Source organism: Nylanderia fulva, unplaced genomic scaffold (genome assembly GCF_048542155.1).
Source record: "Nylanderia fulva isolate GAGA-0341 unplaced genomic scaffold, ASM4854215v1 Scaffold475, whole genome shotgun sequence".
Classification (NCBI taxonomy): Eukaryota; Metazoa; Arthropoda; class Insecta; order Hymenoptera; family Formicidae; genus Nylanderia; species Nylanderia fulva.
The window spans coordinates 75566-81163 of record NW_028190560.1 but is presented as its reverse complement, the minus strand read 5'-3'; the positions used below and the strand labels follow the sequence as shown (position 1 = coordinate 81163).

At 54.7% G+C, this 5598-nt stretch overlaps 1 pseudogene; it reads right to left on the bottom strand.

Moving 5' to 3' along the window:
* Positions 1-2931: 2931 nt before the first annotated feature.
* Positions 2932-5264, bottom strand: LOC146721442 (large subunit ribosomal RNA; annotated as a pseudogene).
* Between the last annotated feature and the right edge of the window lie 334 nt (positions 5265-5598).

Sequence of the window (5598 nt, the reverse complement as noted above, 5' to 3'; positions counted from 1 at the left end):
CATAACTCCCGAAATCCTCATACGACATGTCGGTATTCACGTGATCGTTGTACACGTGCTTCAAATTGGTGGCGTCCTGTTTAAATAGGATTAGCAGGTTCGCGTTGTCGCGTATAAGATGTTTCGGTATTCTCGCGTATGTCTGACAGAGATAGAAGCAGTCGATGTTCGAGTGGCGCCCCATTGAGAAGTACTCTCTTATCGTATCTTGCTTGTCGCATGCCACGTCATCAAAGACAAAAATTGAATTTGGACATGCCTCGCTCGTTGGAATGACGTCACTGTTATTGGAGAATGTAAAGTAGCCGATTTCGTCAATCGGCGTCAATAAATCTTCCAAATAGCGATATTTCGGCTGTTGCAGCGATTTCGAGTACACGTACACGTTCTCGAAACGCACACCGTGCGGACTTTCCAGCAGGCTTATCAACACGTTGGTTTTACCGCAGTTTGAGGGGCCGCAAACGATCGCGCGTATAGTTGTCGGTAGCATCGTACCGTGTTTGCGCACACCTTCGTTCACGCTGCAGTGTACTCTGTCGTCGTAATTCATCACTCGTATCGTCAGAGGTTGTCGCACGAATTTCATTTTCTCACTCCCGATTTGACCTCCAACGTCCGCCCATTTATAGCTGCGCGGACTCGCGCTTTGCTCAGTAATGTCTAGAGATTGCAACGGATGTCAACGAAAATAGGCACAGGTGTATTAAATCGTGCGATAAACGCACTTCCGGTCGAGCTTCATATTCCCGGCTATCAATTTTGCGGCCCGGGAACTCGTTTGGAAAAGCGATTGGCTAGAGGTGATCAAGGTGTCAACCCATTGGACGCGGCGTGTCGTGAACACGATATAGCGTACTCTCGGAGCAGCGAACTTACCGAGAGACATGCGGCGGATAAGGTACTCGCCGAGAAAGCGAAAACTCGCATCGTCGCAAAAGACTCGAGTCTCGGTGAGAGAGCCGCGGCCGCAGTTGTCTGGACAGCGATGAAAGCCAAGACGAAGCTTGGCATGGGCTTGAAGAAGAGGACGAAGAAGAGGAGGAGGGTACTTTCGGCAGCGAAACGAGGCGGATTTTTGCCGATTTTACCAATGCTGGGCGCGCTCGGATCCCTGGTCGGCAGAGCGGCTGGCGTAGCAAAAGCGGTAAACGACAATAAAGCCGCGCAACGTCAGTTGCAAGAGATACTACGCCACAATCGCGCCATGGAAGGCCGCGGACTGTATCTCGCCCCTTACAAATATGGACGAGGGGCGAGGAAAAAAAAACGTCAAAAAAACGTTAAAAATGCCGCAAGGTGTAACTACAAATGTGCAATTGCTACAACTTGCAAAACGTATGCACATTCCAAATTTTAAAGGTGTATTTATGCGCAATAATTTACCGATAAATGGCGCGCGAGAAAATGAGAGCGGTATCGTCAATCTGGACAGCACAGACGGCCCTGGCACTCATTGGGTGGCGTACCTTTTTACCCCTGCACTTAGGGTAATGACAGCGCCATGAATGGATTTTCGGAAAGACTTCCCGACATTTCTCGCACTCCCAATTGACATGCACATCTGGATGTTGTTCTAGAAAGTGTGCGTTCAGCTGCTTTGCACCAATGCAACTGATACTTCTACTGTTCTCCAAACATTTTGGGCAGTCCATGACTGCATCTGTACTTCCTTGGATGGTCAAGGGCTGGGTAACCCGAATGGGTATTGGGTCCCATCGCCCGTCCGATGGCGCCCCTGGGACTCGGGCGCCGCTCGCGCTTCCTCGCCTTTTCGCCACATAGGCAGCGTCCGCCCCGCCAGAAGCGTTCTCGGGGTCGTCCGCCTCCGAGGCTTTTTCTATTTCACTATCCATATTTGCTCCTGAATAGACCGTCGCCTGGAGCCAAGACGACGGTCGGGCAATCGTGGGCTGCACCTCACCCCGACGGTTATAAATTAGTTTGCGGCGTGTTGCTTTTGATTTCCGCAAACAAACTCTGGGCACTCTAGGCTGCTCCTCACCCCGATGGTTTCTTTGGTGTCTGATTGCACAAGGTATACCCGGACTACAAAGAGCCGGCTTGGAAGAAGAGAAAAGGCGAGCTGGGGGTTAGTTTCCCAATTCTGGGACAGCAATTTCCCTTTTTCACAGAATAATCTGTTCCCCCATGATGGCTTACGCCATTTGATTCCTTTCTTCGCTTCGCCTTTTCGGCCGATGACAGGCCTAACAAGTTATCCCTGATGCGCCAGCTTGGCGAGTTCCGAGCGTGCTAATTTGCTCGGCGCTGTACACCCGTTAGCCGTCGCCCACCGTACCGTCTTGCTATGGTGGGGACGTTGCCCGGGAGTGACCACGAGGAGGTGGGGTACAACTTGAACGTGAGAGGCTGAAGGTCCTTACTAGAGGACTTCGTTGGCGCATCACGACCCAACTACGACTCTCTCTAAGTACCATCGCGGCGTGTTGCTTTGAGGACCGAGAGAGTCATAGTTACTCCCCCGAGAGAGTCATAGTTACTCCCGCCGTTTACCCGCGCTTGCTTGAATTTCTTCATGTTGACATTCAGAGCACTGGGCAGAAATCACATTGCGTCAACACCCGCGAGGGCCATCGCAATGCTTTGTTTTAATTAGACAGTCGGATTCCCCTAGTCCGTGCCAGTTCTGAGCTGAGCGTTGAATGGCGGCCGAAGAGGACGACCACGACGGCTCGCGCCGCCACGGAAGCCTCGCAGCAAGGAAGATCCGCGGGAGGCCAAGGCACGGGACCGAGCTCGGATCCCGGGACCGGCGCGAGAACGCCGACCGTTCACCTCGCCCAGGCCCGGCACTTCAGCCAGACCCGCTTCCCGACCAAGCCCGACACGCCCCGCTCCTCAGAGCCAATCCTTATTCCGAAGTTACGGATCCAATTTGCCGATTTCCCTTACCTACATTATTCTATCGACTAGAGGCTCTTTACCTTGGAGACCTGCTGCGGATATGGGTACGAACCGGCGCGACACCTCCACGTGGCCGCTCTCCTGGATTTTCAAGATCCGAGGGGAAGATCCGGACACCGCCGCAACTGCGGTGCTCTTCGCGTTCCAAACCCTATCTCCCTGCTAGAGGTTTCCAGGGAACTCGAACGCTTATACAGAAAAGAAAACTCTTCCCGGATCTCCCGACGGCGTCTCCAGGTCATTTTGGGTTACCCCGACGAACACTCTTACGAGGGCCCGAATTGTATGCGGTTCCGCTGCCGGGTTCCGGAATAGGAACCGGATTCCCTTTCGCCCGACGGGCGTGTGTCTTTCGTATAATATTTATTATTATTTCTCGACACTCGAGTATATTGTACGCCGTCATTGACATAGGATTTCTCCTAGGGCTTAGGATCGACTGACTCGTGTGCAACGGCTGTTCACATGAAACCCTTCTCCACGTCAGTACTCCAGGGCCTCGCTGGAGTATTTGCTACTACCACCAAGATCTGCACCGACGGCGGCTCCAGGCAGGCTCGCGCCCAGACCCTTCTGCGCTCACCGTCGCGACCCTCCTACTCGTCAGGGCTTCGTGACGACGCGAGAGAAGACTAACGCCCGCTCCCGGTTGCCGCCCCACTTGCCGCTGACGGCAGAGTATAGGCTCGACGCTTTAGCGCCATCCATTTTCAGGGCTAGTTGCTTCGGCAGGTGAGTTGTTACACACTCCTTAGCGGATTCCGACTTCCATGGCCACCGTCCTGCTGTCTTAAGCAACCAACGCCTTTCATGGTGTCCCATGAGCGTCGAGTTGGGCGCCTTAACTCTGCGTTTGGTTCATCCCACAGCGCCAGTTCTGCTTACCAAAAATGGCCCACTTGGCACTCTGATCCGAAGATGCTCGTGGCTTCATAATTCAAGAAAGCCAGAGATCTCACCCATTTAAAGTTTGAGAATAGGTTGAGGTCGTTTCGGCCCCAAGGCCTCTAATCAGTCGCTTTACCAGATGAGACTCGCGCGCGTTCCGTGCGGAACGGCCGAGTGCCAGCTATCCTAAGGGAAACTTCGGAGGGAACCAGCTACTAGATGGTTCGATTAGTCTTTCGCCCCTATACCCAGTTCCGACGATCGATTTGCACGTCAGAATCGCTACGGACCTCCATCAGGGTTTCCCCTGACTTCGTCCTGACCAGGCATAGTTCACCATCTTTCGGGTCCCAACGTGTACGCTCTGGGTGCGCCTCTTCTCGCGATGAGAACGAGACGCCCCGGGAGTGCGAGGCCGCATCGCGACGCGGCCCATCCTCCCTAGGTCGACGGCCAGGGCCGACCTTCACTTTCATTACGCCTTTAGGTCTCGCGACAAGTCCCAATGACTCGCGTACATGTTAGACTCCTTGGTCCGTGTTTCAAGACGGGTCCTAAGAGTACCCAAAGCAGTAGCGTCGCCGACCGGTATCGGTCTCCCGCGAGACCGCGGGAGACGTTCGCAGGCCTGTCGAAGGTGTACCGTACTGTAACCAATAGCGGGCCAGGACCGGGGACGGCGCGAAGTCCGTAACCTCCGAGTACCGTGGCGCGCGCTTGCGACGGTCTCGACGCACCGTGAATAGTGCGGCCTGATACCTTGCGCGTACCGCCGAGCAGCCGGCCGGGCGACCGAGGGTTTGTCGCGTGCCGTTTTACCGGCGACGCGACAGACACCGCACCCGGGCCGTAGACCGACACCCAGCGGGTCGCGACGTTCTACTTGGGGAGAAGTGCACGACGACGAGCGCCGGACATCGGCGCACGGTAGCGTGCCCGCGCGCGAGCCGCAAGGACTCCGCGGGACATCGCCGACCGACGCGAAGCCAGCGCCGCTGACGATGAATCTCCCCGTTCGATCTTTTGGGTTTCTTAGGTTTACCCCTGAACGGTTTCACGTACTCTTGAACTCTCTCTTCAAAGTTCTTTTCAACTTTCCCTCACGGTACTTGTTCGCTATCGGTCTCGTGGTCGTATTTAGCCTTAGATGGAGTTTACCACCCACTTAGAGCTGCACTCTCAAGCAACCCGACTCTAAGGAGAGATCCTCCCGAGGCGCGCACCGGTCGCTACGGGCCTGGCACCCTCTACGGGTAAGTGGCCCCATTCAAGATGGACTTGGACGCGACGCGGCACCTCGGGATAAGCGGATCCTCCCAAACACCACATTTCCCTGCGGCGGAACCGCGGGATTCGGTGCTGGGCTCTTTCCTGTTCGCTCGCCGCTACTAAGGAAATCCTGGTTAGTTTCTTTTCCTCCGCTTAATAATATGCTTAAATTCAGCGGGTAATCTCGCCTGCTCTGAGGTCGTCGCATAGTGAGTTTTCGTAGCCGTTTGCCTCCTCCGCGTCGCTCATCGTCGTCTCTCCTCTATAATATATATTATAAGAGGGAGAGAGAGAGAGCGTCGAACGAGAGAGCAGCAGCGGCAGCACACGAAATACGCGAGAAGGCAAATCGCCGGGGCGCTAACCGCACACACACTCGTTGGTGGTAATGGAGACGATATATCGCGGGGTTCGAGATTCTCGGCTCTCCCTTCTCTTTTATATACGAAATTCGGGCGGAATCGATTCGACGAGTACACGACGCGGCGCGCCGGTCCCCTTTTTTCGCTTTAC